The 20648-nt window shown below is 36.7% G+C and overlaps 1 long non-coding RNA gene across 1 annotated transcript; it reads right to left on the bottom strand.

Moving 5' to 3' along the window:
• Positions 1-8325: 8325 nt before the first annotated feature.
• Positions 8326-8955, bottom strand: LOC123306356. Its single transcript, XR_006536902.1, has 2 exons — positions 8769-8955; positions 8326-8711 (listed from the first exon to the last, which is right to left on the bottom strand). It is a non-coding gene; the product is annotated as an uncharacterized LOC123306356 (long non-coding RNA).
• Between the last annotated feature and the right edge of the window lie 11693 nt (positions 8956-20648).

Genomic DNA, 20648 nt, shown 5'->3' with positions numbered 1-20648 from the left:
AAGAGATTTCGGATTCAACACTTATGACGCGGAACGCGGACAGGGGGGTTGACGGGACTTTCCCTTCAGTACCCCAAGGGCTTACGCGCCATGACTGATAGCGAAGGGAAAAGTCAGACTCGCGAAACAAGGTAAAAAACGATAAAATACAACAGAAAACGATACAGTACAGCAGTGTCAAAGTTAAAGAAGTAACGGCGTAGGTCTAACAAAGAAACTGAACGGTACAGACGGGGACCTACCTCCTTTGTTTCAAGCACTCGCGGGAACTCAAAGGAAAGAAAAGAAAACTAAAAAAAAATTAATTCTAAGTAGCACTGATGCAACACAAAATAATTATTCTTCAACGGCGAAAAACGGAAAACTAACTTAAGTAAAAAAAAGAGCTGAATTTAAAACAGAAGTCACCACGTTAAAAAGCGAAAAATCGAAATACTGAAGTAAATTCAAAGAGTGAGTCGAAGAACTGAAGTAAAAGTGACCGTCGCGGGGGGAAAATTTGCTTTTATAGGCAAATCCCCTCTCACGGTAAAAATCTGAAAATTCCAGAATGCGACAAGAATGAAAAACGTCGTCAGCTCCGGTTTATCGCATATCAACAGATGAAAAACATCGAAATCTTCAACGGCATGTAAGAAAAACAACGTTAAACACAGATAAACGGTTTTTTTTATTTACTCTGCCTGTCGGAATGAACGTACTGAATATTCGAGAATTAAAATATTTTCAAAGACGGAAATTTAAAACGAAAGAAATGCATTAAAATGAATTCCAATTTTCCTCAGAAAACTGGACTTCATTACAAGCTGTAGAGGCCCCTTTAAAAGATAAGTAATTAAATTTTCTATTAAGGAGACATGAAACATGTGTAATCATTGAATATTCAATAAAATATCCTCTCATAACTACAAATACCTGTTCAAGAAAATCATTGCTCATTAATACATCACTTATATTAAAGCCATATTTTCGCGATTAAGACGCGTGAAGCGTCTTTAAGCGGTGCTATTCGAGCGAATAAGTCATGACGTCAGTCTTTAAGACGCTTTAAGCAGAACCTGGCGGTGTCTGGAGAGCGCCTGTGTCGTCTCAAGGGGAAAGAAGGGAAGGAGAAGGGACAAATAAGTTGTTTTTGATTGAATGTTGTATGTGCCTGACCTAAAAATAAAATTAATGACATCCTTCCCACATATTTTTTTTACTCTCTAAACTGTGTTCTCATTCCCAAAAATGTCTAAATTTGAAACAATAAATTTAAATAGGTTTCTGGTGGAGGTAGATGAAACCACAGCAAAATCCTGTGTTCAGAAAAATTATGAAAAAGCAGTTATACGTATTAGCAACAATTTAAATGTAAGTATTTCCAGTATACTGAGGTTTTAGAAATGTATGTATTTAATAGTTCACTGTTGAACTAATATTCATATTTGTTTTCTTGGAATTCTTGCCAAGATTCAGAGCAGGTTATCTATGATTCAGAGTCAGCAACAGCCGGACTAGTGAAAAAAAAAATGTAAGATTTGGTCTGAATTATGTCATTATGAAGGAAATTATTTTCATGAATATTTTAGGTTGGTTTTGAGAATAATAGAACTTGCACAATATGGTCCACCAAAAAAAAAAAACAGTGAAATCGATATAGAAGCTACTTCGTTGTTCCTGCAAATGCGACAAAGCTTGTCGAAAGAGTTTGATGATCAAAAAAACCCAAAAAACGTGTTATGGCAACGGATTGCTCAGACCCTCAATGAAAATGGTTTTTTTGTTGGAACAGGGTGTGAAGGAGCAGAGAAATGTAGGAAGAAATTTGCGAATTTGCAAGCAGCGTTTGTTAAATATAAAGATAAGAAGCGACAAACTGGGCAAGGCAATGTTACAAAACCTCCATTTTTTGACGTTTCCTTCACCAGGAGATGAAAGTTACAAATTTCTCCTCCAATTCTCTACGGCAAGACTATTCCACTCGTAGAGGAGGCCAAATATCTAAGCATTACCCTGGATAGGAACCTTCGATGAAACTCTCATGTGGAAAAAGTCATCCACAAAGCCAGGCACTCCCTATGGGCCTGCCAAAGGATTTGTGGAAAGACTTGGGGGATAGCGCCGAAGCAGCTCCGCTGGCTTTACGTCACGGTGATCAGACCATTGATCACCTACGGCTGTATCGCCTGGTGGTCCTGCACAGAATGCGTTCTAATCCAAAACAAATTTTCGAAACTCCAGAGAACAGCATGCCTCATGATTTCAGGGGCATTCCGCTCTTCTCCAACTGCGTTCATGGAAAGCTATAAGACCTTCCTCCCCTTGACATTTTTGTCCAGGGAGAGGCAACACTAGCAACCCACAGGCTCCACCACCTCACCGTAAATGAGCCTGACAAACTCACTTTCGTGCCCAGTCGTCTTTCAGTCCAACTGGAGACAGACGAGGTGATGGGCATGAGAACTGATCAGATAATCACTAGAACCAGCACGGATGGAACCTTCAGTCTCTGATTCCAAGCAGAGACGAATGGCTCCGTCACAAGGAATTCTATCTACAAGGACCTTGCTGGTTTACTGATGGCTCCAGAACCCGTCAGGGATCATCGCTTTTTGGCCCGGAAACTAGTATTGGAATTTCCAATTCCTTAATCAGGGACCGAAACAACAGCTGGATAAGGCAAAAGGTCCTGGAGTACTGGCGCAACCGTCCTGGACTGCGTCACTCGCATAGAGCTATTTCAGTGCCTCCCAGCCCATACACCGGTCATTGGCTAGGATTTTCTAGAACAAATCTGAGATCTATTATGGCGGCTTTCACAGGACACTGTAGACTCAGAGCCCACCTCAAAAAGCTTAGCATCGTCAATGACCCGCTCTGCAGACTCTGCTTAGAGGAGGACGAAACGATTGAGCATATCCTCTGTGACTGCCCGGCGGCAGACAGGGTTAGACATGGAGTATGTATTTGGTTCTCCGAAGATGATCCTAGAGGAACTCAAGAATCACTCCCCCCCGGCATCATCTCTTTTTTGGGCAGGATGGGACTGAAGGGAGAGATCAAGCTCTACGAGCTTGCCTTTGCTATAATAGACCGCTTGGTCGCAGTGGCAGGTTTGGTTTATCCGTCCAACACACCCAGCAATCAATTATCAGTACTTCCTTCATTTGATGACTACATTGTAATGAGAGGATGGTTTTTCAAACCTACCCCCTCATTTTAGAATAATTATTTGAGTTTTCATTTTCAAGTAATTTTGTTTTTGAATTAATTTTCCGAGAAATCTTTTCAAATTTCCAATTCAGGATTCCGACAATGTTCGGAATTGTAAACATTCCGCACCGTTTTTATTCCGTTTTGGTTTCCTAAAAACGATGTCGTACCGTATAAAACATCCTGAATTGGAAGATAACCGAGTTTTTTTGTTCGCTAGCACAGATAAGTCGAAATTAAAACGTCTTCGTCGACGCAAATTTACCGAATTTCGACTGTCGGGGCACATCTGATTTCCGCACCCTCCCTGTGTGTATAAAATCAGATGTTCCCCCGCAGGTCACTTCACTTACGATTAACTTACTTCTGCCGTTTGATTGACTCGCTGTCACTGATTGCTTGATTAATTTTCACTCTCAGCGTATACGATTATAGTACCGTCCGCCGACAAAACGTGGGTTATTTCGAGAAGATTTATTTTTTTTAGTTTTCTTTTTCGATTCGAAGTAGAATTTTACTTTATTGGGTGATTTTTTTCTGTTTTCTGGGAGTTTGCGAGTGCAAGTAGCCAAACCGATAGGTAAGACGACACTCCGTTTTTTTTTATATATCATTGGAACTTCAGTCTCCGTCTACATCCCTTCTATACCCGAGTCTGAGTTCCACCCCTACTGCCATTAACGTGCTGCTGGTGTGGATACCTGGGGGGTACCGAAGGCACTTTGGGGTGCCTTTTCAACCTCTTACCTGGCTGAAGTCCGATATCTGTCCGTTAAGTGTGCGTCTTAGGTTCTGGCTGGCGAACAAGTCCGTAAACCGCCGTATAACTTTTGAGATCGGATCCCGTTTCATTACGTCCGTTTTGCCCTGTAAATTCACTGATTTCGAGTCTTTCACTGTAGGAATTTTATAATAGTGCCATTTGTGTTTCCTTGTAGGAGTCGACAAATATAATTTGTTTGCGTTGATTTTGAATTTCACTGGTTGTCGCTAACACCCCAGACACCAAGGAACCTTGTCTTCGGCTAGTAGCTACCAGGATAGGTTTGCTATTCTCCCTTAAAGAATAGCTGGCGCTTGAGTACACCAAGGAAAACCCGTTACAACATAACACTCTGTAATTTGGAAGTTGACGGTTGCTTAATTGAATCGTCAGAAACTGCAGATACACTTTTAAAAGAAGATTAAACCTTTGAAATTTTTAATTCAAACTTTAGGCAGAATATTTTGGTTGTTAAATGTAGGTAGTAGGTATAGAAATTTCATTTCATTAGGTCGGATTACTGTTTCCTTTTTGTGAAAGAGCGTACTAGTCTTCAAATGAAAGCTCCATTACAACAGGACCTATTCCAATAAGACGCGGAATTTTCCAAGGAGATTCGCTGAGCCCTCTGTGGTTCTGCATGGCCCTAAATCCCTTGTCTCATAGATTGAATTCTACGGACTACGGATTTGCCATCAAAAGCGGCAGTAGAACTATGATGAAACTGAATAATCTCCTTTACATGGACGATTTGAAACTCTTCGCATCTACCAAGAGGCAAATGCAACTGATGCTGAAAATGGTGGAAGGACCAGTTATAGCACAGTTGAAAATGCGGAAAGCCTTAAATATAATGACTAACAGTTATATTTTTTTCATAGCTGGATACCATTTTATTTTTGACTTCGGAGGAAAATTATAATATTATACAAGGTAGGTGAAAATCATATTTCATAATAATATCATACCATAACGAATGCGATTCGCAGGTACTGCATTTTATGCAGTGAATAGAATCCGAGAAGCATTATTGCAATTCATCGAGGGAATGAAAAAATGTGATATCTACTATTATATGTTTAAATACCCTGATTTATTCAGAAAACCAATGTGTGAGGACTTCATGAAAATGAGTGCTGAAGATTTCGAAAACCTGTTCAATGTTAGTTACAGTTCTATTGGTTCAAACTTGCGGCTGGTCGAAAATAGAATTATATCTTATTTAGAAGATATATATGAATTATAACAAAGATTATATACAAGAATGTGAAGGTAAAATATTACTGTGTGTAAAACTTTTTAGGTAAAAGCCTTCCTTATCTCCAGGAAATATCAACTATCAGGCCCCGGGTCGATTTTACTCCGAAGCGAATATAACTCTATTAGATATTTTGGTATTTGCTACTGGAGCAGATCATATCTCCCCATTATGTGTCAAAGAACCGGCATTGCAAACTTGGAAAAAAGGAGAAACGTGGCCTCTGCAGTGTTCCTGTTCAATCTTCTGAGGAACAATATTGATTGCAGCAATTTACTCGTGAAGATCAATTTCAGTGTTCCCGGCTTCAATTATGTTCCCATGTTCAAGTGTGACCCAGAGATATAGAAGGGGGGAGATTGAGCTTCAAGCTGCGCGAACTGGCTAAAATTGAAGGCCGCCATTTGTCAGGAAATATATACAGCACCGCCTAAAAGTGATAGCATGTGGCAAGAGTTATATACAGGAGCACGTAAAATTCAGAATTTGAATGTTATGATTTCGTTGATAACAGTACTTGAAATTATGAGATTTCGGTCAATTCGTTTCTTATTTCTTCAGTACAATACAAAATGAATACCAAAAATGTCAACGAAGGAAAAAATTTTTTGTTTTATGTATTCTGGTGAATATAATGAGGTGTCCAAATATTGAACATATCATCTAAACCAGGCATGGGCAAACTTTTTGAGGGGAGGGCCAGATAAAATGAAAAATTACCTAGGCGGGCCAAAAAAAAATACACATTTTTACAAGTGATTAACTTTTTTTCGATTTTTACATCAAACATGACTAACATCCTAGAAAAGTAAAAAAAATGACAAAAATTAATTATTGTTCGGTAGGATACGAAAGAGTATGTGAAAAATGAAACTGTGATTGAGCTTCTAAGAATTGTCCATACTCTGGTAGAAATTGGCCGTGATGATGCTAAAAGCTGGTCACTAAAGGTGCCAACAGATTACTCTGACGTGACGTGGGCCCAAGTCATAATGCGCATTATTCGAAAATCTAATATAGGATTTTTTGCGGAACCGTTAAATTAGTTAGACGTGACGTTGACACGTGTTTTCCCACGTTCCCACATTGAACGCTTCCGCGCAAAATCCGATGTTAGATTTTTCAATCATGCGCATTATGACATGGGCCCACGTCACGTTAGAGTGATCTGTAGGCACATTTATAGTCGGTTGCTTACGTTGTTATTCATAGTTTCATAGTGGAAAACACCTGTTCACATAACAATATGCAGTTGTTCCCGAGATATTATGATTATTCATTAAATATGCCCACGATACCAGATTCCGCCCGTCATATTTGGTGCTCCTCCCTCCAGTAGTAATGTTGTAAATATTGGTCAAAGGTACTTTGAAGGACGTGATTGTTTGTTTCTTGAAATTTTTGAAAAATATGTGATATTTTTGTTGCTCTCATCAATGAAAATCAGAAGGTCAAAAATACTTCGAATTACACAGACGTTGACAACGAACCAAACGAAAATTTTAATGCTTGATTCGTTACTAACCACCACGAGCATAATATCATCATCTCAGTAACCGTGCTGTTGACTGCTATAACTCGAGGTCCCAAGACTCCCAAGCAAATCCAAAATAATTTAGTTTAAAATTGAGAGAGCTAGAACACTACACCTATGCTTAGTTGCGCGCAAACTTTTCTAAACTAAAATTAATGTTAGATCCAATAATTAACACCGTTCTTAAAGCTCAAAAATTTCCATGTATTAATCACACTTGAATACTGCCTTCATGTTTGGAGCTCAGCAACAAGCCGTTCGTTGCAAGTTTTGGATTCCATGCATCACTATTTGTGTTCTGTGATGCAGTCGTTGGAACATCGAAGGAGATTTGGCGACTTTTGCTTTTTCTGGGGATTACAAGAAATAATTGTAATGATAGTTTTAATGTCTGGAAATATAATGTTAGGAAGGTTTTAACGGCATACAGACAGGAATTGTACTTTTTTCAGAATTCAATTCCTGTCTGTATGCCGTTAAAAACTTCCTTACAAGAAATAATGCCAGCCGCTGCCAGATGCACACGCAGTACTAAGGCTGAGCCTCGAGCACAACTCTATGCAATTTGAATAACAAATTGGTGGACTTTTATTTGAGGGATTCAGGGCTGAAGTGAACCAAGTCCATGCAGCCTAGTTTTGAGATACATGACATAGAAGTTGTTTATCATCAATTAATTCAAAAGTGACTTCTTTAGATTTGTGTAAAGTGAATGTAAGCATATGCTTATATTCTAACCTAAGTCATGTATCCCAAAACTAGGCTGCATGGACTTGGTTCACTTCAGCAGCTATGAAGCCCCCATTTATCAGTCCTTGTTCCATCTAATACGTTTCCAGCTAATTTGTCGTCTTCGATGTATAATCTTCAACATTTCAAGATGATAATAAACAGTACGCAACTTACGCTTTGAGACAACTCGGAATTAGGTGACATTGCTTTTCCTTATCAGGCGGTCAAACTTAGAAAACAAAAATACTGGTGATTGTTTCAAAATCTTGACGCGGGCCGGATTAGACTTTCACGTGGGCCGGACCTGGCCCGCGGGCCGTAGTTTGCCCATGCTTAATCTAAACCAATGAATCCTTTTGAATTATATTCAAGCGTTTGTAACCAACGATGAATTTTAATTTAATTGTCTTTTCTTCTTTCCGTCTTTTCTAAATAGGTAACGTTTTCAAAATAAAATCTATGATTTCGAAGATTCTAGCAATTTGGTCTTATGGGGTAGTTTGATATATATAGACTTCGAAGCGTCACCAATATTTGGTTTGTTCCAGAATCGCTTCTTTTCACTACTGTTCCCTAATTACGATCAGAGGAAAGTACCCTGAAAAATTGCTCGCCCACTTTCCTTCGAGATGCAATTCTGGAACTCTGCTTTTAAGTTTTAATTTTAATTTTCTGTTTCTAAGGAAACACGATTTTGTCTATCTGAAGGACACTAAATTTTTTGCACAAAGTGGATAAATTGATCTGATATTTTTTATTGGAAGTAAGACATGATATGATGAAAGCTAACAAGTCGATAAATTTGTCAGTAGCTACTGGCATTAAATTTATAAAAGAAAAAAACATTTTTCTATTCATTTTATTTATACAATATTGTATATCCAGTATCGATTGCTGCATAAAATCAACTGATGAAGTCTTCTAATTGCAGAACCTTGAATTTTTCAGTATAAAATTTTTACAGATTGAATATTCTAATTTTAAAATGAGATCTGGCAATATTTTTCACTGAAAGAAAGCCATAATGTCTTCCAATCACTGAAGAATATAAAAAATGTTCTTTCAAGGAAGGGAACAAATCATCAACTCGATCATAAAATTTTTGGGCTTGAATTATTGCAAATGCTTCGAGAAAATTTTCATCTCTTGAAACTTTATTTTCAGTTGAAATCATCAAATTCCTGATTGACATATCGTTATAATTCCATATGATGGTACATGAAGTCCCTCTGAAACAAACAAAAAATAAAATCATCTCAGTTTCATATTAAATTATCTCATCTTACCTTAATTTTTGAAGAATATTACAATTCCTTCAAGACTGGAACTTTTAGTGTCACAGTATCATTCTCTACATTTTTTAAATGTCTCTTCATCAATGTGGCACTGAATCAAAAGATTTCTCCCAATGATGGGCAGCATTTTCAGAAATACGTTGATCTTGTCTCAAAAAGTCCATCACTTCTTTCATGTGTTGTACATAACCACTATTCATAAGAAGGGAAGTAGGGAATGTTGTGACAATTTTCGAGGCATAGCAGTACTCAGCACAATTTCTAGAGTCTATGGAAAACTATTGAAAGAGAAGATTGAATACGAATATCGGGATATGGAAGCCGAAGAACAGGCGGGCTTCAGAGCGGGTAGATCAACCATTGATCACCTGTTCACTCTGACACAGGTGATTGAGAAGAAAAGAGCTGTCAATCAGGAAACACATCTTCTCTTCGTAGATCTGAAGAAGGCTTATGATAGTGTACCCCAACAAAAACTGTGGGACGCCCTAGAGAAAACTAATATAAGAGTAAATCTTATCAGGGCCATACAAGATGTATATGGAGAAAATTGGTGTCAAGTGAAGGAGGGACGAAGGTTGTCGAGAGGGTTCAGAGTGAACAAAGGTCTGAAACAGGGCTATTGCCTGTCACCCACCTTGTTTAAAATATATCTGGAGCAAGCTCTTAAAACATGGAAGAAGAAATGCCGAGGTATGGGCATACCATTAAACGAAACCATCCTGTACACATTATGTTTCGCCGACGATCAGGTGGTTCTGGCGCAGGATTACGAAGACCTGGTATACATGACACGCAAACTCATAGAGGAATACAGGAATTGGGGCCTAGAGGTTAATATTAGCAAAACAGAGTATATGTGCATCGGAGGACAGCAACAAGATCTGGTACTAGAACAACAGGTCGTGAAAAAATGCATTAAATACAAGTATCTGGGAGTACACATCACAAATGACGGAAATATGGACGAGGAAATAAAACACCGAAATAACCTGGGAAGAATGGCAATAAGACAACTGAACGGTATTCTATGGGATAAGACGATCACGAAGGAAAATAAACACAGAGTCTTTGATTCCATAATAAAGAGCATCACAACCTACGGCAGTGAAATATGGCCTCTAAAACAAAAGTCGTTAAGATTGCTTGACGCCACAGAGTTGGATTTCTGGCGACGAGCTGCAGGAAAATCAAGATTAGACAGAGTGAGAAATGAGAACATCCTAGACATAATGAGAGTAAGTCATCGAATGACCGAAGATATAGGAGAAAAGCAGCTCCGTTGGTACGGACATGTCCAAAGGATGGAGGATGATAGGCTACCGCAACAGATATTCCAGTGGACACCGCATGGAAGAAGAAGAAGGGGGAGACCCAGACTAAGCTGGAAAGAAGGAGTAATGAATGATATGCGATCAAAGGGCATTGAAAGTGACCTCTGGAAGGACAGAGAAAAATGGAGGCTGGAAATCAGAAGACGTCGGAGAACGTTGTAGACTGATTCGTATATATATATATATATATATATATATATATATATTTTATTTTTAAGAGACTTAATTGTATAATTTCCTTCTATATGGAGTTTTTTCAATTCGATGAGTCTTTTCATCAATTTTGAAGGAGAAATACTGAAACAAATTTGTAAATCTATCAAAGATATTCAAAAATTGATATAATTGGGAACTTACCTATAATTGTGAAGTAAGCCATCGTGAATATCCTGCTATTCAGCGAAAAAAGCTAATAAAACCACACGAATCCGCTGAATATCACCAAAAATACGTTCATATTTGTTATTATTGTTTACATTCTTTTGACTTGACAGCAGGCAATGGCAGCTAAATGACAAGAATATTCACTAAATTGTTAGACCGTGATCATAATACCGTGCTATGACCTGACAAATGGCGGACCCACTTTTGTCCCATGAAAATAGGATGCGCAGTGGTCGAAGCTCAATCTCCCCCCTTCTATATCTCTGGTGTGACCGGGCTCGAACTAATATTCTCCTTAAAGGTAAGCGTCCATTGTTCCGCATCGTACGCAACGCACGGATCGCATTCAAATAATCAAGCGATGAATCCGAGTAGTACGATACGTATCAGTGGACGCACTTATATGAGTTCCAATACAAATCATTCCAAAATACTTTCGATGCGATCCGCGCGTTGCGTACAATGCGGAACTGTGGACGCTCACCTTAAAGCGCCGATTAATCATATGAGTGGCAATGTAAACAAAATTCACCTATATTGTGATATATATTCATGCTCGAAGAGGACTTGCATTTGATAAATTGCGAATTTTTCATTTTTTTTGGTTCTTATGATAATTTTGTTCTATATTATCCTGGAAATGACTAAGCTTATAAAGCTATATTATTATTATAAGGTTTCTCAATAAAACCAAGGATTACATTTTCGCACGAGGACAAGAGTCCATATCCAAAGGCTAATACGTGTGCTTTGGAACTGAAATGACCAATTCACAAGAATTTATTTATTTATTTATTTATTTATTTATTTAACTTTCTACATCCAACAGGCAAATGCCCAATTACAGGTGTATACAATAAACCAATACATACAGGTATACCTACATATATGTATAATAATGCCTCAAGCCGTCGCCAGTCGAGGCTATGGATTATGAGCCAAAAATCACAAAAAAAAAAACAAACAAACAAAAGATTAGTTTCTAATTAACATATATAATTGTCTCTTAAACTGACCTAAACTAAGAAAAAACACATCAATTGAGGGTAAACTATTCAAGCTTCTGCAGATAGATGCTACCGGACTATGAAAATGGTGTTGAGTATTAGAGACAGTAATCCTAAAAGTTAAATTCGTTCTGGATGAAAAGCGAGGCGTATTAAAATTCAACAGAGACAGCAGATACATCGAATCGACTTGACCATTAACTAATTTGAAAGCAAAGATTGCACCTGAAATTTCTCTCCTCTTTCTCAAACTTGTGAAGTCAAATTCAACCAGAAGAGAGTTATAATAGTAATGACGAATAGGGTAAACGCTATGCTTTTTGAAATATAAAAATTTCAAAAATTTTTTTTGGACGGATTCCAACGCTACAATATATTTTTCGTGGTTGGGATTCCACACCAACGCACAGTACTCAAGTTTTGTACGTATCAAACTGAAATAGACCGACTGAACAGCCAAAATATTCGAAAATTCTTTGCAATTGCGTAAAACGAAACCCAAAGATCTATTAGCTTCACAGATAATCCCACCTATGTGGAGGTCGAATGTAAGCTTGCTGTCGAATAAAACACCTAAATCCTTACACTCGTTTACCCTTTTCAAAATATGGTTGCCAATATTATAATTGAATTCTTCGGTGGTTAGCTTTCTTGAGTAACTCATAACTTTACATTTACTGATATTTAGAGGCAATTCGTTCTCAGTACACCATTCATAGAAATGTCTAATATCTTCCTGCAACATATAAAAGTCTTGTATATCATGAATCACTCTGAAAATCTTGAGATCATCCGCAAACAAAAGCTTCCTCGAGTTAATCGCAGTGCAAACATCATCTATAAATATAAGAAATAAGAGGGGCCCCAAATTTGAACCCTGAGGTACCCCTGACCGTGCAATAAAATAAAATGACTTTACTCCTTTTAATTCAACATATAATTTCCTATTATCGAGAAATGATTTTATCAACATTACAATATTCGGTGAAATACCAAAGCGACTTAACTTCTTCAAAAGCAATCTATGTGATACCCTGTCGAAAGCTCTACTAAAATCCGTATAGATTACATCGATTTGTTTCCGACCATCTAAACAATCTGACACATACTGTGTAAAGGTACAAAGATTTGTGACTGTGCTCCTCGAGCGCATGAAACCATGCTGAAGTTCAGACAATTTACCTGAGACATTTACATGAGAATAAATCATGTCAAAAAGCAAAATCTCAAATAACTTGGAGAAAGCAGAGATAAGGGCAACAGGTCTGTAATTTTTAATATCAGCAGGTTTTCCTGACTTGAAAACCGGACAAATACGTGACACTTTCCACATTTTAGGAAATTTGTTAGTCTTCAAAATTAAATTATAGATATACAACAAAGGTTCGATGAGTACACTTATTTGATTCTTTACTAGCTTAGTTGGAATATTGTCTGGACCACAGCTCATTTTACTTTTTAACGACATTGCTGCTCTCAATATTTGGTCTTCTGAAATTTTATTGATCTGAAAAGATTCAGTAAAGCTGAACGAGTCATCCAAAGCATCAAAGGATTCCATATTATATTCTGAATTATTATAAACACTCTTAAATTGATCTGCAAAAGCGTCAACAATGGACTTTGGAGATGAAAATTTTTTGCTATCATCATACATTTCACCGGGAATACGAGTTTTATTTCGCTTGGAATTCAAAAAAGACCAAAATTCACGAGGATTCTTTATTAAGTTGTCTTCGGATTTTTTAATGAACTCGGAGTATGAAGTCTCTATTCCTTTTTTTACAACTCGTCTCATATTGCTGAAACGTTCATAATTAAGATGACATTTATGTCTCTTATACATTCTATGGTAGTGATTTTTTAGCTTTATACTCTTTATGAGATCTCTTGTATACCAACTGGGGTACTTATGGGTGTTGCTATTGAAAAGGGGACAACATTGAGAAAGTATATACTGAACTCTATCATTGAATCTCTCGCATACATCATCAGAATCTGAAAGACTATTCAAAAAATTCCAATCAGTGTCATTCATAAGTGTAACAAATTTCTGGTTATCAATTTTACTAAAATTATATTGTTTGATACTAGGCAAAACGATGTTTTTTTGTCTAAATTGCAAAGACAATCTCACGGTAATACATGGATGGTGTGTATCTATAGGCACCAAAGGTTCAGGGTCATTCAAAACATCACATTTCAGATATTCAGAAGTTAAAACTAAATCAAGTAATCTATTATTACAATTGGTAACAAAATTATTTTGGACCAAATTAGCGAAGTTAACAAATGATTGATACCTAAGAAGCAAACTTGATGACTCATTCGTCTCATAATAACCCTGTAAAGCAGAAATATTGAAATCTCCCAAAATCATAACGGACTCAGGACTATTCAAATCCTCCAGAATTTCAAAAATGTCATTATATACATTTATATTTGAATCTGGGGGAATATACAGTAATATTACATAAAATAAAAGCCTTGATGCAACAGAAATCTTCACATACACCATATCCACCGATTCCACCGAACACTCCAATTCACACAGCTCCGATGTAAAAAGGTCATCATTAACAGAATTACAGTCTTCTGATAATATGTCTGGGAAATGTCTATTTTGTGAAAAAGAGGTTGATTTAACATCACTCCACTATTACTATTAGACCGGAGGGTGTTCAGAGGAGGTTCGTGAGACATTGCCAGAGACGATTTTTCCCTTTTGTGAATAATACATCCGAAGTTTTTCGGAAATTAAACTTTATTCCCCTTGAGCATCGCAGAAGGATAGCTGAGGCAATGTTCACTTACAAACTGGTGAACAACAACATTGATTGTACTTAACAAATTAATTTAGATGCATAACATCCGCAGATAATTAAATCAACGAATGTTACGATCTAAATCGAACTAACAAACAACACATTGCTCTGAGCATTAAGAGAATTTTTGACAAAGAGTAGATGCTGACCATGGTTTCGGTCTTATTTAACCTCGTCAGAGCAACAAAACGAAATGCTATAAATTGCCGGCTCCTTTTATTCCATATCAGTAGCGGGTATGATGTATAAATACATCGTACCGACATCTGTCAGAGAAACGGGAACCAATCCAATTCAATTTCCTAACTCTCAGAGCGCAGATAGCTACAATCATTATTGATTGTACTAATTTGTCCCACTATGTGATGTTGGTCGTTCCCTCTTACAACACTCGACAGACGGATACATTTTTTACTGATTTTGCGAGTACTTCCTGTTTTCTTAATTCTCAAATTCACAGATTGATGAAAACACATAATGAGCTGTCTAATAATAATAATAAATTCGTAACATACGGCATAAATTGGCACAAAATGAGCATAATTCATCGAAAGAAGAAAATTTCCTATCTTGCACATGTGGGTCACAGCGTCAAGTTGGTGACACACTTGGAAAACTTGAAATATCTCGAAAACCGAACGGACACAAAATTCATAACATACGGCACAAATTAGCTCAAAATGGGCACATAATTCCTAACAAATTTTGATACCAAAATTCAATAGGTGGGTCACCAACTTGACGCACTTCTTCAAAATCGATTTTCTAAGGAAAGATTTAAAATTCCAACTTCTGCATCTAGTTCAGTGTAATCTAGGGAATGAGAAATCTTGAAAAATCCTGAATTGGGATATGCCTATGTAAGAGAGGCAAAAAATCTCCGAAATTTAGCGGAAGAAAGTGACTCATTCAGTAAAGTGCAGAGAATAGAGGAAACCTTTGAAGAAAGTTATAAAATATACCTTCTTAATATGGGGACTTTTGATAATGCTGACCCCGATATGGAGGAAGATGGTTATCTGCAAAACACGCATAATTCATCCATGAATGCGGGGGAAGCATTACGAAATGAACTGTGTAGTTCCTATTCCATTGTGACTTCACTAAAAAGGACCATTGAAAATGATGAATCACTTAGGCTCGAAATTCAAGACAACATTTTCAATTATTTTTCGGACCAATTTGCTTGTTTAGTTGATTTTGTTATCAACACTTAAAGCAATTATTCACAAATTCACAAAATAAACTTCATTTACTGAGATGATTATTGGTGAACTTATTCATTTCTTTTTGAATGAATAGATCTTAATTATGCAAGTAGAACTGAATTGAACACTTTTGATAAAAATTGTAAATATTATGTTCATGTTTGTTGAAATATTATCTAAAGTAAAACTGAATTTTTGTTTCTCCCAACGTCGAGCATATAATGGGGTTTAAAAATTTTACTAATGATATAGAAAAGCTTGTCCAGGAAAAATGCAGATGTATTTTTTCGTATTTTCTAAATTTATTTTTGTGTATTTTGTTTATTTATTATCAATGTTTTGTGCAATTCAAGGAAACATTAGACTTCATTTGAGTTCTTTTTTGACCAATATTCCGATAGAAGCGGCAATTAACACTTCCGTGTATTACTTGAAATTATGCTCCAAACTAATCCAACTAACTAAAATTGCAAAGGTTCTCGTTGAATATACTCTATTCAAATAATGAATGAACTTCGATTTGGCTTTGTCGACCCACAAAAATTCCATTACTCTAATAATATGTTTGTTCGTAGAGTGGTTTGCATGCAACGGTTGTGAACTGTAAAGAGCAATCGCAATTCCATTTTAGGGTAGCGGGAATCCATTTGCGCTTGCTGTGTACAGTTCACAACCGTTGTGAACCACTTTACGAACAAGCCTAATAATTCACATGAAATTGCTACCGTAAACCTAGATTCGTGTACAGGAACTGCCAAGAAAAAACATCTAATTAGATAGAAACAAGGTAAGTGTTGCAGTCTTACTAGCTATGGTGGATGTGGAATTCATACATGGAGTCGGTCCGAACCGTCCGTCGGTGGAGACATACGTGTGAGCAGCGCTCAGATGTCTGAGTAAAAAAACTCCGGTTTTGTGTATCCTACCATGGTGTTCTTTGTGTCTACGAACGTCTAAAAATTGTGTCATTCAATGTGCAAAGTTTGAGTAAATTCAGTTCAACGGTTCAAAAATTATCGCAGGTTGAACATGTATAAATTTCCATTCTTTGCCTAGTAAACATCGGCGTTTTAACATTCAATGTGCGCGAGAACGTCTTATCACCGCCCCACAAGTCCAAAAAAACCCTGACTCTCGTGTTGTTGTTTTCGTCTCATTTAATTTCAATCATTCAAACGGAACGAAATGTGTCTAGATCTCACGTATGAAAATGGAACGTAGATTTCTAACAGGCACCGGAGGCAGAGTAATTCCTGACCCCCCCACTTGTTTCTATATGTGTTCCGACGATGAGATAGAAAAAGTGTTCTCTGTCTACACAGGACCCTACGACCGACACTCCATGGGACAGAAGTGCACCGAGCGGCAGGGTGAGCTTTTACCACCAACTAAGCCCCCTGACCCTAAAAGCTCCCCAGAGCTTTTTCATCCCCACAAAGGTTGAGCTTCCACCTATTTCGAAGTTGGGGAGCTTTGAGCTTTTGAGCTTTCGTCCGGAGCTTTTGCGATGCACCGCGGAGCTCGGCTACCAGTCTGCATACTAACACCACCGAGATGCAATATCCAGGTCGCGTAACTTATTCTGCACGCATTTTTCTGCATCTTCCGAGCAGGTTCCAGTCCCAGGCCGATTCCAACCAGCAGAGCAGTCCTGGAGCAGTCTCCAATGGCTTAAAATGTGCGCATAGAAGTGCTGGAACATCTACAAGTGCTTCGGAGTACGTAAGTTGCGGGGTGCCTGGGGTACATTTCCATTCCTTTTGATCCCCGATTTTGAACTGGCGGAGACGCCGGGTCAAACTTTTCCAAATTTAAACACAATGGGCTGGAAATTTGGGATTTTCGGGCACGGGCGCGTCATTGGTAGCGGTATACGACCCCCTACTGACTTAACATATACAGGGAGAGCTGTGTTTTGGGCACATTTTAGCTGTTGCACTTTTTAAATTATGTGTTTGCGGCAAGTCTTACGCTACGGAACGTAATCTTAAAGACCACCATTATTATTTATTTATTATTAATTTTGCATGGAGTCCAAAAAGAGTTTCAGAGCTTCCAAATATTTTGTGACTTGAAAATACAAAATTCCCCTCTCAGACTCGTTGGTTGTCAGTACACGTTGCAGTGAAAAGGGTAGTGAAATAATTTTCTGCCCTCAAGTTATTTTTCATAGACCAAGTGTCTATAAAAAAACATATTTTGGCTGCAGAATATATTTTTCAGAAACTGCAGAATCTAACGACATTATTATTCTTGGAGTTCGTTCTTCCATTGTTCAATAATTTGAATAAAGAAATGCAGGCCGAACACCCGAAAATACATATTTTATACAGAAAAATAACAACTATATACCTAGCTGGAGAGCTAGTGAACCCTGGGAGTAACGGTCTCCCTGTAAGGTTAGAAATTTGTATACTTACGATTTATGACATGCTAAGAACAATAGCCATGACCTGGCAGGCGTCAGCCCTGCACGTCATCAGCCCCTTTATTTTTTGGACTGTTAAGTAAATTGAGTTTCAGAACTTGTTTCTGTAAATTTGAAAATTTAATAGGATAAAGTTTATTTATTGTACATCTTAAAAAAAATTGACAGGCGATTACAATAAGCAGAAGTATATGACAGATCAATTAGAAAACGTACAGTAAATGAGGTAAAATAAACTTTATCCTGTATACTTAAAATTTTTATATGTTTTCAAGTAAACGTCTCAGAGTAAATATGTACAATGCCAGGCGGTTTTGAACAGCATAAGACCTTGACAGGCGAGGGGACAGCTGCTAAGGGCGTGCAAATATTAACATTTCAGTAAATAGTGTTCAAGATGGAATTGGAACACGTGGTTTGTGTGATTTGTAACGACGACACTGACGAAAAAACTGTACGATTTACAGAGACTACGTTGAATAAAAGTAAATCAATATTGAAAATAAGAAAAGACAATAATTTAAAATTTAAAGATATTTCTTTGCCAGAGGAAATTAAGTAAAATTTTATGAAAACTTTCTTGCTGTGATGAAAAAATATCGCACAAGTGAATCATCAACTTCTTCAAATCTACCAGCATCATCATCGGGTATTTTTTATGAACTTCTATATTTTTTACTAGGCTTTATTCTGTAATTGTAACTATATTTTTGATTTTATTACGTGGTACAAATTTTATCATTATTAAATATATATTAAATGGAAATTATTCATAATAATGGTACTGTAACAATAATTATATTAATGTGCAAATCTCGCTTTATTAATTATTATTGACGGAAATAAAAATAATTACGTAAAAATAAAAATTATAATTAATTATTAAATATGAATATCTTAATGGCTTTTTTTTATGGAAATGTCATCGACAAACGAAGAAATAGTGACAGTAGCCCCTCCAATAGCTACTGAAGAAAGCGGAGCATCAACATCTGCTGAAGTGCCCGTTACTAAAACTAGCCATGCTGATAGGCTATGTGTGTTTTGTCGAAATAAATATAAACGAGTGAAAGGGCGATACCAACCTCTTCACTCGTCAGAAAGAGCAAGTTTGATGCAAGTTTTGAAAAAATTTGGCGAAAAAAATGAATTTTATGAAAAAGTTAGCGCAGATTCAAGCCCATTGATTTTTTATCATAATAGCTGTCGAACAATTGCCATATATACTTTACAAGAACAAGCGAAGACAAAATCACCACCGAAGAAGACTTACAAATATTTTCACAAACTGGCTTTTGATGAAATGCAAATTTTTATCAGCGAGGAAATAATAAATAAAAAAGGACATTTTCATTCACATACTTATGTAAATACTACTTTGAATTATTACAGGGAATACTCGAGGAAAATGATGAAGATGTTGATGCTAATTTTAGTATCCAGCGGTTTGAAGCTAAATTGTTACAGAATTACGATGAAATTACAATTATCATTTACTGTATGCGCTCCTGTAACATTTCTTATTTGCACGCCCTTAGCAGCTGTCCCCTCGTCTGTCAAGGTCTTATGCTGTTCAAAACCGCCTGGCATTGTACTTATTTACTCTGAGACGTTTACTTGAAAACATATAAAAATTTTAAGTATACAGGATTAAGTTTATTTTATCTCATCAACTGTACGTTATCTAATTGATCTGTCATATACTTCTGCTTATTGTAATCGCCTGTCAATTTTTTTTTAAGATGTACAATAAATAAACTTTATCCTATTAAATTTTCAAATTAACAGAAACAAGTTTTGAAACTCAATTTACTTAACAGTCCAAAAAATAAAGGGGCTGATGACGTGCAGGGCTGACGCCTGCCAGGTCATGGCGATTGCTCTTAGCATGTCATAAATCGTAAGTATACAAATTTCTAACCTTACAGGGAGACCGTTACTCCCAGGGTTCACTAGCTCTTGGACTAATACTTCATTCAATTTTATTTTAGCAGTCGGTTGGCCATGGAAATTTGACACATTTCACTCTCTATAGTACGAAAATTTGGGGTTATGAAGCTTGTCAAAACATTTTTGGGTTTTGAATCAACGCTATGTTGCCCGTTCTACGTAAAAGTTTCTGTTATTACGTATTTTATCACTATGTCGAATCTCTTCGGAAAATATGTGACGAATATAATTGAAGTTTATACAAAATATTTGAAGGCATACCAAATCCAGTTATTTGCATGGAAAATACAAGAGATCAGTATAATATCATAATATGCACTAGCTTGGGGAGAGTTGATGTTCGTTATCTTCTTTGGCTTACATCATTTGTAGATTTCAAAAATATTAACCCGAAGATGAAATGCATATGATGCAGTTGTTGGGAATGGGTATCTCCCGAAGGAATTAACAGATAATTACAAAATGTTAAATTCTTCAACAAAAATCATCTTGCATCAATATATAAGTAAAAGGAATTAAAGGTAGTTTCAAGTTAAGATGCAAAACTTCACCGTTGAACAAAAATTTCACATGAATAAACAAGTAACAGGGCAACTTTCGCGTATTTGTGGCTATTAATCTTAATACATTGATATAATAATAATAATTATAGGTATTTATTAGTACCTTAAGACATTTACATTGTATAGGACAAGTCAAATGAAAAATAGAAATTATATAAATTCTCTTACATTG

Source organism: Coccinella septempunctata, chromosome 2 (genome assembly GCF_907165205.1).
Source record: "Coccinella septempunctata chromosome 2, icCocSept1.1, whole genome shotgun sequence".
Taxonomy (NCBI): domain Eukaryota; kingdom Metazoa; phylum Arthropoda; class Insecta; order Coleoptera; family Coccinellidae; genus Coccinella; species Coccinella septempunctata.
Note: the sequence above shows the minus strand (reverse complement) of the source record. Positions and strands in the feature narration are given on the sequence as shown.